This window comes from Parasteatoda tepidariorum, chromosome 5 (assembly GCF_982258835.1).
Source record: "Parasteatoda tepidariorum strain Cologne lab strain chromosome 5, Ptep-v5.0, whole genome shotgun sequence".
Taxonomy (NCBI): Eukaryota; Metazoa; Arthropoda; class Arachnida; order Araneae; family Theridiidae; genus Parasteatoda; species Parasteatoda tepidariorum.
The window spans coordinates 89492160-89507932 of record NC_141759.1 but is presented as its reverse complement, the minus strand read 5'-3'; the positions used below and the strand labels follow the sequence as shown (position 1 = coordinate 89507932).

General features: G+C 31.0%; 5 non-coding genes across 5 annotated transcripts; all 5 read right to left on the bottom strand.

Annotated features, from left to right (window-relative positions):
- Positions 1 to 1037: 1037 nt before the first annotated feature.
- Positions 1038 to 1199, bottom strand: LOC147809640 (U1 spliceosomal RNA). Its single transcript, XR_015434449.1, has one exon. It is a non-coding gene; the product is annotated as a U1 spliceosomal RNA (small nuclear RNA).
- Positions 1200 to 1836: 637 nt separating this feature from the next.
- Positions 1837 to 1977, bottom strand: LOC122272211 (U4 spliceosomal RNA). Its single transcript, XR_006226855.2, has one exon. It is a non-coding gene; the product is annotated as a U4 spliceosomal RNA (small nuclear RNA).
- Positions 1978 to 3052: 1075 nt separating this feature from the next.
- Positions 3053 to 3214, bottom strand: LOC147809639 (U1 spliceosomal RNA). The gene has a single exon (XR_015434447.1). It is a non-coding gene; the product is annotated as a U1 spliceosomal RNA (small nuclear RNA).
- Positions 3215 to 3851: 637 nt separating this feature from the next.
- On the bottom strand, positions 3852 to 3992 carry LOC147809638 (U4 spliceosomal RNA). Its single transcript, XR_015434431.1, has one exon. It is a non-coding gene; the product is annotated as a U4 spliceosomal RNA (small nuclear RNA).
- Positions 3993 to 15284: 11292 nt separating this feature from the next.
- LOC147809637 (U5 spliceosomal RNA) lies at positions 15285 to 15402 on the bottom strand. The gene has a single exon (XR_015434393.1). It is a non-coding gene; the product is annotated as a U5 spliceosomal RNA (small nuclear RNA).
- Between the last annotated feature and the right edge of the window lie 371 nt (positions 15403 to 15773).

Here is a 15773-nt window from a genome sequence, read left to right as displayed (position 1 = left end):
AATTTATTTTTTTAGCATGGTAGTTTAAAATATGATAAAAAAAAAATCTTTTTTCGATTTTAATGCTAATTTATGGTAAGATTTAAATGTTGAGTGCCGGAATAAAACGTTGACGCACGTAAGCATTTGTTTTCATCAAAATCGAATAGTCTCAAAATATTTTAAAGGAATTTAATATTTGTGACAGTCATTGAAATTTATTTGCCGTTTTCCATTTAAATCAGCGAAATATTTTAATATTTTTCTCTGTTCCAGAGAGATTATTTTCGTGCTATTGGTGTATGTCTTCCATAGAATATGCAATTTTATCTTTGACATTAAAATTTCTCAGATAGTATGAAGTATCGATCATGAAAAAAACCATTTGTGTTTATTCTCAAGAGAGGTTTAAAATCAGTTTTGCTCCTGTTTCTAACGTCATATTGGCCGAAGGTAGCTCTACTTAAAGGAATCAATACTTTACTGTAGCAAATTTTGCTATATAGAATATACGAGAGATATGTGGAATATACACAATTTTTTTTTTGTTTTTTTTTTGCACTGATATTCCCTATGTAAGATCTTAAAAATAGAAATTTTCTCGGTTTTTGTCTTTCGCTTAAGAACAACGCTCACGTTTCAGATTTATTTAAAAGTGCTCTTTAAGATGCTTTAGAGAGAAATATCGACATTGTGAATGATGCTGTTGATAATGCTTTATTGAGTAACTTTATACAGCTTTCCAAATTTTTAATTAATGTCCTGTATTCCCTAAATCAATTCTTCAAATGAATCAATTTTTATTAAGTATTTTCTTTCAATTTTTAAAAAAAAAAATTAATTGTCTTTCCTTACGAAAGCGCAAATGGGATGTATCTAACACATTGAATGAATAACACACGGCTAAGAGTATATTATGAAACATTGGAATAGAAAGTAAGGGAAACAGATCGGTAGTTGTCTTCATTAACAAGGTGATATTGACTCAAATTTTCTCTCGCCTCTGCACATACTTCTAACTCCGATGTTATGTTAAGTTCTATCTTTTTTGTCTCGAAATAGGGACAGCGCGAACGCAGTCCCAACTACCAAAAATTTTGCACCCCAAGCAACCACAATTTGTGGATGTGGCGAGCGTCAACCTGTCGCAGTGCAATGAAAGGTCTCTGCTCGGGAAAGCCTCCTCGGTGATCAAGGCTACTCCAGTACCAGGTAAGTATGCCAAAAGTGCGAGTGTTGAATTACTAAACTATTAAGGTATTTTTATTTTGTGGTATTTATATTTTGAACAGAAATAAAAACAAATTGTAATGAATACAATCAATAGAAGCATATGAATTGCAAGTAGTCTGAGAGCCACACGTAACTTATAAAAAAATATTATAATGATGTAAGGAATTTCATGTAATGAAATTAACATTTTGCTTTTGCGTAACGTTTATTACTATCTTTAATAGTTTTGTCTTTGGAATTTTTCCTAAAGTATTTAAAAACCTGAAAAAATATTTCATTTCCGAGATGTGTGCGCAATGTCGTCGTGCATTAAAGCTGCTCTTATTCACATTTTTAGAGAAATTAATATAATGGGTTGGCACTTCCACATATTTTTTGAGATTAAAAAGGTAAGAATTTTTGTGAGTTTCGAGAAGAAAAACTTAATAGAATATTGTCCTTTAATTGATGTAAAGGCAATCGTAACGGTAGCAACACCATCATTTAGTGAGTGTAAGTGGTACGGAAAATATAATTGAATACTCTCCGAGATGGATACTCCATTCCCTGTTAAAACGTCGGTGGAGAACATAGGCTTTAGTTTTGGAGATTTAATTTTCATGTACCTTCTCTTGTGAATATAAACCTCCGAAGAGGATCCCAAAAATTGCCTATGCCGTCGGTTTTTCACGACGACATGGCGGGGTATTGGGAAAAGTTTTCAACTAGCAATAGTCACGCCTCGGTAGAACCTCATTGGCTACGACACTGCCTCTGCGCAAAGCTAAAGACGACAAGGAAAACGAATTATATGTTAAAAGAATTTATTTTTTTAGCATGGTAGTTTAAAATATGATAAAAAAAAAAAATCTTTTTTCGATTTTAATGCTAATTTATGGTAAGATTTAAATGTTGAGTGCCGGAATAAAACGTTGACGCACGTAAGCATTTGTTTTCATCAAAATCGAATAGTCTCAAAATATTTTAAAGGAATTTAATATTTGTGACAGTCATTGAAATTTATTTGCCGTTTTCCATTTAAATCAGCGAAATATTTTAATATTTTTCTCTGTTCCAGAGAGATTATTTTCGTGCTATTGGTGTATGTCTTCCATAGAATATGCAATTTTATCTTTGACATTAAAATTTCTCAGATAGTATGAAGTATCGATCATGAAAAAAACCATTTGTGTTTATTCTCAAGAGAGGTTTAAAATCAGTTTTGCTCCTGTTTCTAACGTCATATTGGCCGAAGGTAGCTCTACTTAAAGGAATCAATACTTTACTGTAGCAAATTTTGCTATATAGAATATACGAGAGATATGTGGAATATACACAATTTTTTTTTTGTTTTTTTTTTTGCACTGATATTCCCTATGTAAGATCTTAAAAATAGAAATTTTCTCGGTTTTTGTCTTTCGCTTAAGAACAACGCTCACGTTTCAGATTTATTTAAAAGTGCTCTTTAAGATGCTTTAGAGAGAAATATCGACATTGTGAATGATGCTGTTGATAATGCTTTATTGAGTAACTTTATACAGCTTTCCAAATTTTTAATTAATGTCCTGTATTCCCTAAATCAATTCTTCAAATGAATCAATTTTTATTAAGTATTTTCTTTCAATTTTTAAAAAAAAAAATTAATTGTCTTTCCTTACGAAAGCGCAAATGGGATGTATCTAACACATTGAATGAATAACACACGGCTAAGAGTATATTATGAAACATTGGAATAGAAAGTAAGGGAAACAGATCGGTAGTTGTCTTCATTAACAAGGTGATATTGACTCAAATTTTCTCTCGCCTCTGCACATACTTCTAACTCCGATGTTATGTTAAGTTCTATCTTTTTTGTCTCGAAATAGGGACAGCGCGAACGCAGTCCCAACTACCAAAAATTTTGCACCCCAAGCAACCACAATTTGTGGATGTGGCGAGCGTCAACCTGTCGCAGTGCAATGAAAGGTCTCTGCTCGGGAAAGCCTCCTCGGTGATCAAGGCTACTCCAGTACCAGGTAAGTATGCCAAAAGTGCGAGTGTTGAATTACTAAACTATTAAGGTATTTTTATTTTGTGGTATTTATATTTTGAACAGAAATAAAAACAAATTGTAATGAATACAATCAATAGAAGCATATGAATTGCAAGTAGTCTGAGAGCCACACGTAACTTATAAAAAAATATTATAATGATGTAAGGAATTTCATGTAATGAAATTAACATTTTGCTTTTGCGTAACGTTTATTACTATCTTTAATAGTTTTGTCTTTGGAATTTTTCCTAAAGTATTTAAAAACCTGAAAAAATATTTCATTTCCGAGATGTGTGCGCAATGTCGTCGTGCATTAAAGCTGCTCTTATTCACATTTTTAGAGAAATTAATATAATGGGTTGGCACTTCCACATATTTTTTGAGATTAAAAAGGTAAGAATTTTTGTGAGTTTCGAGAAGAAAAACTTAATAGAATATTGTCCTTTAATTGATGTAAAGGCAATCGTAACGGTAGCAACACCATCATTTAGTGAGTGTAAGTGGTACGGAAAATATAATTGAATACTCTCCGAGATGGATACTCCATTCCCTGTTAAAACGTCGGTGGAGAACATAGGCTTTAGTTTTGGAGATTTAATTTTCATGTACCTTCTCTTGTGAATATAAACCTCCGAAGAGGATCCCAAAAATTGCCTATGCCGTCGGTTTTTCACGACGACATGGCGGGGTATTGGGAAAAGTTTTCAACTAGCAGTAGTCACGCCTCGGTAGAACCTCATTGGCTACGACACTGCCTCTGCGCAAAGCTAAGGACGAGTCCTAGTCCTAGTGTTTTGATTTTATTGGGCACCTGGGCCGCGAAGCGGCCCCTATGCCATTCATCTGGAATTTTATAACAGTTTTGGTTGAGCAATGATGTGAGCAGGCAATGGAGTTGCTTTTATGAAAGTTTCAAGCTCTTTGCTTGAATAACTAAAAAGGAATCAAAAATAAATTGAGCAGCTTGCTCTAAACTGTGTTTGTTTGATTTTGGAGTTGTTCGGAATTGTATCAGCATGAGTAAACGTTATTTTCAGAAAAGTTGATGAAATTATTTGTTTTGATAGTTATGATATGAGGCGTCGGAGGTGAAATGTGCAGCTATTGGTCTGTAGATTTTATCTTTGATATAATTTTCAAATTTAAAGATTTCATTAAAATTTGCTGTTTTACATTCTATGGCTTTATCGAAAAAATCTGCATTTAGCTTGTATATATGCTGTGATAGAGTTGGTATTTTGAGATCTGCATGTATATTGGTATGGTATTCCGGATGAACCATCTTGCACAGGTAATTTTTCTGAGGATCTTGTTTTGGCATTGGTTTAATTTCTTCAGTAGATGTTGAGGTATTGTTGTCCAGGCAGGTGAAGCAAAGCTAAGGACGAGAAGGAAAACGAATTATATGTTAAAAGAATTTATTTTTTTAGCATGGTAGTTTAAAATATGATAAAAAAAATCTTTTTTCGATTTTAATCTTAATTTATGGTAAGATTTAAATGTTGAGTGCCGGAATAAAACGTTGACGCACGTAAGCATTTGTTTTCATTAAAATCGAATAGTCTCAAAATATATTAAAGGAATTTAATATTTGTGACAGTCATTAAAATTTATTTGCCGTTTTCCATTTAAATCAGCGAAATATTTTAATATTTTTCTCTGTTCCAGAGAGATTATTTTCGTACTATTGGTGTATGTCTACCATAGGAGTTTATATCATCATTGGAAATGGGGGCTGAATCTTCGTTAGAATCGGTAAGATGAAGGATGTTGTGGTATAGAGTCCAGTCAGTTTTTCGTCTAAATTGGTTGTTATCCTGCATTTCGAGGGTAGTAGTGATCCAAACAGGGAAATGATCGCTACTAAGTTCATCTAGGGTTTCAATAGCAAAAGGTGAGCTTGTATTTGTAATCATGAAATCTAAAATGTCTGGAGGGTGCATTCCACTATGATGGAGATAGGTGGGTTTTTCAGGAGCGTAGACTGTGAGTCCGAATTCTTTAATGAGCTGGTGCAGTTGTCTTATAAGTTTGTTAACTTTTCTACAGCCCAATATGTCGTTTTTAGCATTAAAATCACCAAGAGCGATCGTTGGAAGATTGGGAGGGAATAGTTTTTTCATAAAATCTGTTGAGAATTCATTACACGGTGGGTTGTAGATGCAAGAAATTTTAATATTATTGTTGTTTATTCGTAGTAAAATGGAGGTTTCTTCTCTATTATTTTCACTGCTCAGGTTGTATATTGATGCTTTGTATTTCTTATGGATAAATATCGCGCACCCGCCTCCTGTGCGAATAATACGGTCACATTTAAAGGTGTTGTAGTTCGGTACTTTCAGTCTATGGCTGGGCTTTGTGTGCGTTTCAGTAACTGCTATTATGTCAGGGTTGAAATTTGCAATGAAATCGAGAAATTCGGCGAATTTTGTTAGGATGCTGTTTGCATTCCATAGAGCTATGGTTAATGGGGTGAAGGAGAATTTTCTACACATGATCACTGCTAGAAGTTCCTTGGTTTGGGATGGCTTGTGAATTATTTAGGAGTTGCTGTTGGAATATGGATATGCATTTTGCAAGGTTGTTGCTGGCTTCCACAGCTTGTTGTAGTAATAATGCTGGGTTCAGATTTATTGGTTGTCGGGTGCTATTGTTTTGGACAACATTAGCATAGCTAAATCTTGAGCTGGTGGTTTTACTATTGAAATTGTTTCTATTTTCTCTGTTACTGAAGGATCTTCTATTATTTGTTCTATTGTACATTTTTTCAACAATACTTTCGTATTTAGGTCATTTACTGTAATTTGCTGGGTGATCTCCACCACAGTTGCTGCATTTTGGAGGTTCGTCATTTGTTTCTGTACATTCATTGGTAGCATGGTTCCCTGCACATTTTACACAGCGGTGAGGATGGTTGCACAGTCTTTGGCCGTGGAAGAAATCCTGGCATCGGTAGCATTGTGAGGGGCGGTCGGATTTTCTGTATTCTTCTACATTGATGCACATATTGAACAGGTATTTAATATTGTAAATGTCTTTACAGCTGGAGATTTCCTTGTTTAGGGTTGCGACAAAAGTTGGCATAGGAATTTTGTTACCATGGTTTCGTCTATACATTTGAGTAACGTTAATAACAGAAGAGTTTACTTTTGCTAATTCGTATTGTACATCTTCTGCACTGTATTCTTTTGGTACTTTTTTGACGACGACTGTAAAGGTACGTTCTTCTGGTAGGCTGTATGTGTGATGGGCAATATTTGCTTCTTTTAAAATTGTTATTATGCGACATCTGTCTTCTGTTTTCTTGGTTTTTATAGTGAAGTAATCACCATTATTTTTTGCGTTATAATCTTTTATATCCTTATCTTGGAGTTGTTTATTAAAATCCTTCCAGTTGAAATTGTTGTCCTTGATTACGATGGGGGGTATTTTGGATATTTTCTTTTGAAGAGTGAAGTCGTCTTCTGGTTTGGAGTCATTAATAGTATGATTTATCCTAGTTGGGGATGGCGGTGCTGTCTTTATCCTTTTTGTTTTTGAAAAAGAAATATTATTTCCTCTGCAATTCTGGTTTAAAGTATCAGGAAAGTTTGTGTCCATATTGTTATCACGTGAGTCATTTTGATCAAAAAATGGGATAGAAGGAAATTGATTTTTATTATCTTGGGCGAAAGTATCAATTTTTTCCGTGGTGGTTTCTGAGAGGACACTAAATAGGGTATTTTCGTTGGATATTTTGCTTTTGAGTTCGAGATATTTATTTTTGAACTGGTTATGGTGGTCATTAATTTTATTCAGGATCTGTGCGACCTTATGACCTAGATTTTTAAAATTAGCGGAATTTCTCAATAGCTCAAGGGTTTCGATTAACATATTTTCAAAAGGTATAGCGATATCATTAATAAGGTTCAAATCTAAATCTTCCTTATCGATTAAGTTGTCAGTGGGGGCGTCGGATTCTAAGTCCGTACAATCTTCATCCGTTGATTGAACTGTATTTTTGAGGCGATTTTTCCGCTTTTTCTTTTTATACGTTTTGCCGGTGTTAGGATAGCTTATATCCAAAATATTTTTGGAAGGGGTACATCCCTCTTTAACAGCGGCTTTTAAATTGGCATTCGAATCCTCAATAATAACTACCGCGTCCATAGGACTCTCGGAGAAAAGAGGTGAAATTGTGTTTTTCTGGTCCTGTACAGGACCATTTTGTGATAAATCAGTAGGTGAGGCCATGAAACTCTGGTCCCACCCAAAATCAACCGTCGCTAAACTATATTCCACAATAAATACATAAAGAGCAAAACAACGTTGACAGGACCGCAGTGATAAAAAGGTTGGGGAACATTGTGCTGGGGACATTCCATTTTCACATTCGACTTTTGAAATTTAAGGCTTGCAGCAAAAAAAAAAAATTTCATTGATTTTTTTAGAAAGTAGTGATTATTTTTTTCAATCAAAGAGCCTGTGCCTATAGCTTATGTAAAACTTATTTTAATATCGAGTGAAATAATTTAATATGTTGCGTAACTAAATAGATAATCCTAAGAAACTGAATCGAAAATATAAAAACTTCATTGATTTAAAAAATAATAGATGATAATAAAAATAGACATGTTTTGAGTGTCCAATAATAAAAGTCACAAGTTATTCAAGCTTGACAAGTTTTGAGAATGGGCGATTATATTTGAACGTCGAAACATGTCAACTTTTACTACCCTCTTCATATTTTTTGAGGCAAGGTGAGTTTTTATCATCAATTATACCGTTTTACATTTGAGTCTTGATCATTATTTTGATAAAGATTTTACACTCGTTAAAGTAAACATAAGCATTTCTATATTTTAACAGGATTTATGTGGTCTTTAAAAACGTAATAGCATCAATATTGTAAAAGTTATATTTAACTTAAAAATTAAAATTTGAGACCTGATATTTTGAGTTAATGAAATTAAATATTTTATCTTTTAAGTTTTTGTGCCCCATTTTAGTAACTTAAGGATCTTACGAGCTCTGTTTAAAAAGAAAGTATCAGATATATATAAGAAAACAAAAATAATCATAGCAGCAGTATTTGGGGGTAAATGCAGCTTATCGTAATTGAAGAATATGCTGTGCGACATTTTATGGTGAATTTGCGAATGTAAGTTTCAGAATGTATCAAAACATGAGGATGCTATTTTCTAATCATTTTTATCCAAAGAAAACCATGTAACCTAAATATCTAGCAGAATGAAGCGATTTTTTAAACAATGAATCATACAATATGCAACATATTATTTCAATATCTTATTCTTAAATATAACATGCTTCAATGTTTTTAAAATGCCACTAAACATTCAGAAATTCCTTGAGTTATAGAAAAAAGAAATATCGTAAATTATAGAAAACCTTGTGAATGTGTATTAGAATTACTATACAATCTACATTTTCTTTTTCAAGCACTTTTTGTTTCCTCAAACTTTCTTGCGTAGAAGACTCGATTAAATCTGTAAAAATGATTATCCCTAAAATTTTGTATATAGCTATAATAAGTTATGTCAATTTGATTTTAGTAAGAAATCCTCGAATAAATATAGCAAAAACAACATATCTAAATAATATCAGATAAAAAGTTCGTGTATTTAAATTCTAAAAACTTAAAAAATCATAAATAATTTATAAATCAATTCAAATTTTCTTTTCTTTATTAAATTTTTTTTGTTGCTTTTTGGACAGAAATCAGCTTAAAAATTGTCTATTGCCTTGAAACTTCGAGATATTTTTTATTAACAATTAATTAAACCTCTACCAGCAATCACAGAACATTATTTCATTTTTTTTTCAGAGTTCTTTTACTAGGTTGTCTAGCAACCTAGTAAAATTAGGCATTAAGCTTTTGAATTAGTCAATGGGTTATCTTAAAATATTCATTTGCGCAGGCGACTTTTTTCGGCGGTTTTCTGGACTATCGCCAAATATATAAACCTTTATTGCTACCCAATTTACAACACAATTTTTTCAAAATTTTGTCTACCCCCCCCCCCCTAATTCAAGTGTCTAGATTCCAAATATGTAAAAAAAAAAATATGTGTTTTATCAGAGAAAGTACGTTTTTGTGTCTGATTTTGTAACTTAATTAATAGTTAGCACTAATTAATTAGCATTAATTAATTAGCTTATTTGAGGTCACCCCCGGGAACCATTAAGATTGACTATTAGTTCGTGAAAATCCGATCATTAGAACGAAAGTTATTCAGGGTGATATCTTTTTTTTTCTTTTTCTTTTTTTTGCGGACTGTACACTTGGTGTCCATTTCCTTGAAAGTTTAGTCATTTAAATATGATGAACCTACGTTGGACAATAACGCCTACTTTCTCTTTTCAGCTCTTCACCGCAGTACGGAGATTTTACGTATGGTAATTGCCACCGTAAGTAAAACGGAGAGCAACATGAATGAAATTTAATTTTCTTAATTATAATGAAGTCTTCAAGGATAAGATTGTTATCATTTTTTGAAAATACTTAACATTTTGAGAATTCTTTCTTTTATAGGCATTTCCAACGAAAAAGATACTAAGAAATACTGTAACTTGACACCTTGACAGTCATAGTGAGTTCTATACCAACACTAAAGTCTATTGTTTTCCTTTCATTCTCATCGATTAAACTAAACAGACAGTAGCCTCTCAAAAATAGGATAGTTATAGATTTTCCTCGAAATAACAGGGACACAAATACATTATTAAGCTATTAGTATAAGTACCAGTAATAAACAATTACAAATTTTATATATATTTGTTAATTATAAGAAAATTACTTACATTTGTGTAATCATCTAAATAAAGCTTTCTGTGCATCTATCTAACTATGCGCGGAAGGTAAGGAAAAGATTAATAGGGTAAAAAGTGCTAGTTTTTTGTTACTTCGGCTACTGTGTTTATTTCGATATAAGATTAATCGATATTTTCCATAAATCAATTAGCTTAATCGTTGTAATTGATTAAATCTGACATAAAGTTATCGATTATGCATTTTATAAGTACACGATATAATTAGTTTTCAGCAAAGTTATGGATATCATCAATATTTTATGTGATCAATCAAAATAATCAATCGTTATACTTAGTAGTCCTTCTTATGTTAAGTAATGATTTTTAATATCCCATGTATATGTATGTATATAGTAGTATGGTTTTTAATAACCAGTATGAAACCTTTTTTATTCTTGTAATATGTTAAAATAGCGTAAGAAAAGATTTTATCTCAGATAAAATAACAAATTATAACTTTTAATTCTTCGAGCTACTTATGTTTTCATAATGTTATTACAGTAAAAATATAATCTCTTAATTTTAGTAGTCATTATTGGTATTAAAAGCGATGAAGGATGACATTAATTCTATGTATTGTTTTAAAGAATATTGAATTCTTAATTAAATGTACAGTAAAGTGCAAACTTAATCATAAGTGCACTTTTAGTTATTTTGTCAGACAAATAAATATCACCGTATTGAAATTCTTCATAGCTTTTCTATATTTTATGAATATTTTTTTTCTTTTATAAAAGAAAAGAATGCTTGGTATGAAAACATAAGTTTATTTAAATTTTTGTTGTTATGATGAGGAATTTCGATGTTTTCATAATTATGCGTTTATTTTATTATGGTGTGGTGAGCATTACTTTTGTACACCTAGGTATAAATTAAAGAGACCGTCAGTATAATAGGAGCCAACAGATGGGGACACTAAAAAAAAAAATTTCTCTCCTAATTTTGTTGTTCGGAGGGGAAAAAACAACAACTTTGTTTTGGTTTTATTAATGCACATAAAAAATTTAACTGTTTTATGCGATTATAATTCTTGTTTACTTCAGTAGTTTACAATTAATCAATATTTTTGTTAGGCATTCATAGATGTGTGATTAAAAATCTATGAGTAATGAAGAAGATGCACAGATTGAACTCTATAGTATTATCGACGAATGTACTAAAGTTCATTGCCATTATGACATTCTGTGAGCTCCAAAAATTTCTCTGAATTCATATTTTAGACTTTTCCCTTTACTGTATTTTTTATTTAATTCCTAAACTTACTATCCTCAAAACAGGAAAGGACGGAAATTAAAAAAAAAAAAGTATTGTTCTCAAAAGAAATTACTTTATGTTTCAAAAGGTGCATAACAAATAAATCTAATCAGATATTAATTCGATATTAAATATAATATAGAACTTGGAAATGGAATTTATTTTTTAAAAAACTTTTATTTCAGTTATTTTAAGACTTCAAAACACTTTTTTGATTATCGAATATTTTATTCTCAGTATTATTTCTTCAATGATGATTTTAAAATTTGAGGCATTTACAGCAGTAAAGCAACGCGAAATTTATTTCTATCAAAATTTTACTTCAACATGTTGAGACCCAAGCAAATTTTGATAGAAATAAATTTATAAGCAAAAAATGACTCGTACCGGTGAACATGACTCGTCGGGACATGACCTACATGATTCGTACCGGTGAACTCCCGAGTGCAAGGATAGCTTCATAACCACAACACACTTTCTTTCAAGCACGACAAATTATGGTTAACATTTTAAGTAAAGAAAACTTTAAGTATTTTAGCATATTTCTTAAACTTTTCATACGTAAATTATTGTTGATGTGTTCATGTTTTCTGATTTCTTAATATATCTGTTTTTATTTTAGTCTCATTTCTTTTTTTTAATATATACTATATAATTTATATTCATAATAAAACATCCAGTTACAGTTAAAGAAAAAAAATCGATAAAAAAATATATTTTGCTTCAAATTTTTATGGTAAATAAAAATTTAACTATATTCAAATATATGCGAGAAAAAATATTGTAATAAGATTATTCTAAAGATTCTTCATTATATAAAAATTTTATTAGATCACAAATTATAGAAATCCTAACAAATTATTAAAATGATCAAAACAGAGATTTAAGCTTTACGTTCAAACTGAAACAGTAACTGGACGCCGTTAGCCGTTGTGATATTCGATCAAAAATAACGGCAACATTTATCACAGCAGATCAAGGGAAATGCTTCCAGAGAAACGGTATGGAGCAGCGACTGGCACTCAATGGAAATCAAACTGAGAAAAGCAACATCTTCATTGTGATTTTTGGAGCAGCGACAGTAGTAGTGAAGTTTATCTCAGTGAAGTAGTAGTGAAATTTAAAGTAAAGTTGCTGTGACATTAGCAGTCTATATGTCACAGGGAAAGTAGCAATGAAATTTGTCACAGTGACAGTAGCAGTAATTTTTTCCCTGTGAAAACTTTTTGGTATGAGCAATTGTGACAGTGACTGGGCCAGTCACTGCTCCGTTACTTTTGACAATCTCAAGTCAAAGCTGCAACTTTTCTTTGAACTGATCATTGCATCAACATAGCCTAAACCAAAGAATATAGAGGGGAGAAGTACAGCAAAGGAGAAGTCTCTGGGATGTCGAAGCTTTGCTAGGAAAGCAGTAACATCCTACTCAAAATTGCACGTGCTCAGTAATAAATAAGTAATATTGTGATACAAAGAGTCAATTTAAATATTTTTGAAAAGAAAGATCGAAATATTTTCTTAAAATTAAAAGTATTCATATCACTGTACTTCATACCTGAATTCGTACTATGGTCAATGGTTTAAAACTGATCTATACAACTTTTCTGAAGTTATTCAAAATAAAATTTTGTAACAAATGTAACTTTATTTTATGTTACTTGAGTTACCACAAATTTTTTTTGTTTATTAAATTATTTTTGTCACTTGACCTTAATTTTGTGTTTTAATATTACTAAATAGTGAATTATTTCTGAATTTAATATGAAAAGAAATTTTACTAGATTAGTATCAGATTCTGAGATCTTAGTTAATACATGTGTTTATTTAAAAAAATATGTAGTATATACTTGAAGAAAATTAAGAATCAGTTTTCATGGAACAGTTTTTAAAAAAATTTTCGATACTTCCTTTCTGATTTGTAAATCATGTAACGAAATCTCCCAAATGTAACATCTCTTGCAATAGAATAAACATTATCAACCTATTGGTTGCAAGTTGGGCACTTGTTTCAATGCACAATTTGGACAACATGCATTTAGCTTGAGGAGATTAAAAAATAGTTTATCAGTAGAAATGTTACATTGAGCTTTTTGTTACAAATGTTTGGTACATGTTTATTGTACTTGGGTACATATAAGTATTTTTAATTGTTTTAAGCGTTGTTTTATTTTCTTTCTTTCCATAGTTCTAGAGAATGGACAGAAGCTCTGAAGTTGGGCAGGACCTTGCGTTTCTTCACCTGAAATAACATTTCAAGTCCAGTTATACTTATTACTTATCTTACAATCAAATATCAGCTCGTGCGTGACATCTACTGACAGTTTGGCAAAGCTAATTACAAGAAGGAAAACGAATTATATGTTAAAAGAATTTATTTTTTTAGCATGGTAGTTTAAATATGATTAAAAAAATCTTTTTTCGATTTTAATGTTAATTTATGGTAAGATTTAAATGTTGAGTGACGGAATAAAACGTTGACGCACGTAAGCATTTGTTTTCATCAAATTCGAATAGTCTCAAAATATATTAAAGGTATTTAATATTTGTGACAGTCATTAAAATTTATTTGTCGTTTTCCATTTAAATCAGCGAAATATTTTAATATTTTTTTCTGTTCCAGAGAGATTATTTTCGTACTATTGGTGTATGTCTACCATAGAATATGCAATTTTATCTTTGACATTAAAATTTCTCAGATAGTATGAATTATCGATCATGAAGAAAAAACATTTGTGTTTATTCTCAAGAGAGGTTTAAAATCAGTTTTGCTCCTGTTTCTAACTACATATTGGCCGAAGGTAGCTCTACTTGAAGGAATCAAGACTTTACTGTAGCAAATTTTGCTATATAGGATATACGAGAGATGTGTGGAATATACACAATTTTTTTATGAACTGATATTCCCTATGTAAGATCTTAAAAATAGAAATTTTCACGGTTTTTGTCTTTCGCTTAAGAGCAACGCTCACGTTTCAGATTTATTTAAAAGTGCTCTTTAAGATGCTTTAGAGAGAAATATCGACATTGTGAATGATGCTGTTGATAATGCTTTATTGAGTAACGCCTACAATCATATTAAAATGAGCGTTATTTTATACAGCTTTCCAAATTTTTAATTAATGCCCTGTATTCCCTAAATCAATTCTTCAAATGAATCAATTTTTATTAACTATTCTCTTTCAATTTTTTAAAAAAAAAACTAATTGTCTTTTCTAACGAAAGCGCAAAAGGGATGTATCAAATTACCTTTGAAACTATATGGTGAAGAGAAAATATTACATGAATCTCCAATTCAAAAATTTGCGAAACACGATTTTAACTATAAAAAAAATTATTTCGAACGAAGATAAGTTTATTATGAATTTGTAATAAACTATTGTAAAAATGAACTGTTAAAAATCTTTTGAATTGAAGATATGCTGAAAGAAATTCGCCAGATTAAGCAAATTACATAAGTCGATTTAAATACAAAATTTCGAGCTTGAACTGCGCAAGGAGGAAGTTCCTCTCTTTTAAAAGCATGTGTAACATGATATAAATTATCAAGTGTAAGCTTTATTCAAGGAATAACCACAGCTCTAAAATAAAATATAAATTACACAATTGCATCTTCTTCAAATTTACGACCAAAATTATGATAAAATGAGACATTCATTCAAGATTATTGTTTATTTTGTATAATGCAAATATATTTACCTAATAAGGTTTTGAAGCAACCAAAATAATTCTTTATTTTACTAATTATTTGCGTATTCTTTCAATATTTGTATTAATGAAAAATATGCGCTGAAATTATTTCAAACTGAAATATTATGCTTAGTTTTGATACAAAAAATTGACTTGAGCTCCGAAAGTGATCTATACAAAAGTGTTTGACTAAAGACTTGGATATTGGTCAATGTTTTCAAGATGTGTAAAAATTACGAATTTTTATGTACATTCAAAATAGCGTCTTACGCTTTCGTTTCCTTACATCTCAAAACTACTTTTATGCATATAATCCCAACAAGTGGGATTCCAAAAATTTGCTTAAGCTCATTAGGATGCTCCTCTCCACGGTAATCTTTAGTAAAAGGCGAAAGATTAGCACGATTGATGAAGAGAAGCCAGGGCATGCGGATGGCACCGTTTTCAATTAAACTGAAGAATTTTATTTTGAATTTAAATTGGTAGTTTAATGATGATCGAAAAATTAATTTCTTTGCGTACTGAGTAGCTCTTGACATTTGATTCCGTTTTTTTAACTAATGTCTGTAGGAGTTGATTTTTTCGGTACTGATGTATAAGAAATAAAACAACTCTCCAACATTAGGTCTGATATTGCAGCTCCGGTTTCAAGGAAACAATTGCATACGTCTCAATGTAAAGAAGAATAAAACTGGATACATAAAATATTACAATAAGATCAAATTTGAATTGAATTCATGTGACGCTTTTTATTCCCCAAATGTCCCTCTCTATAAATGCGTAAAATGAATTGAGGAAA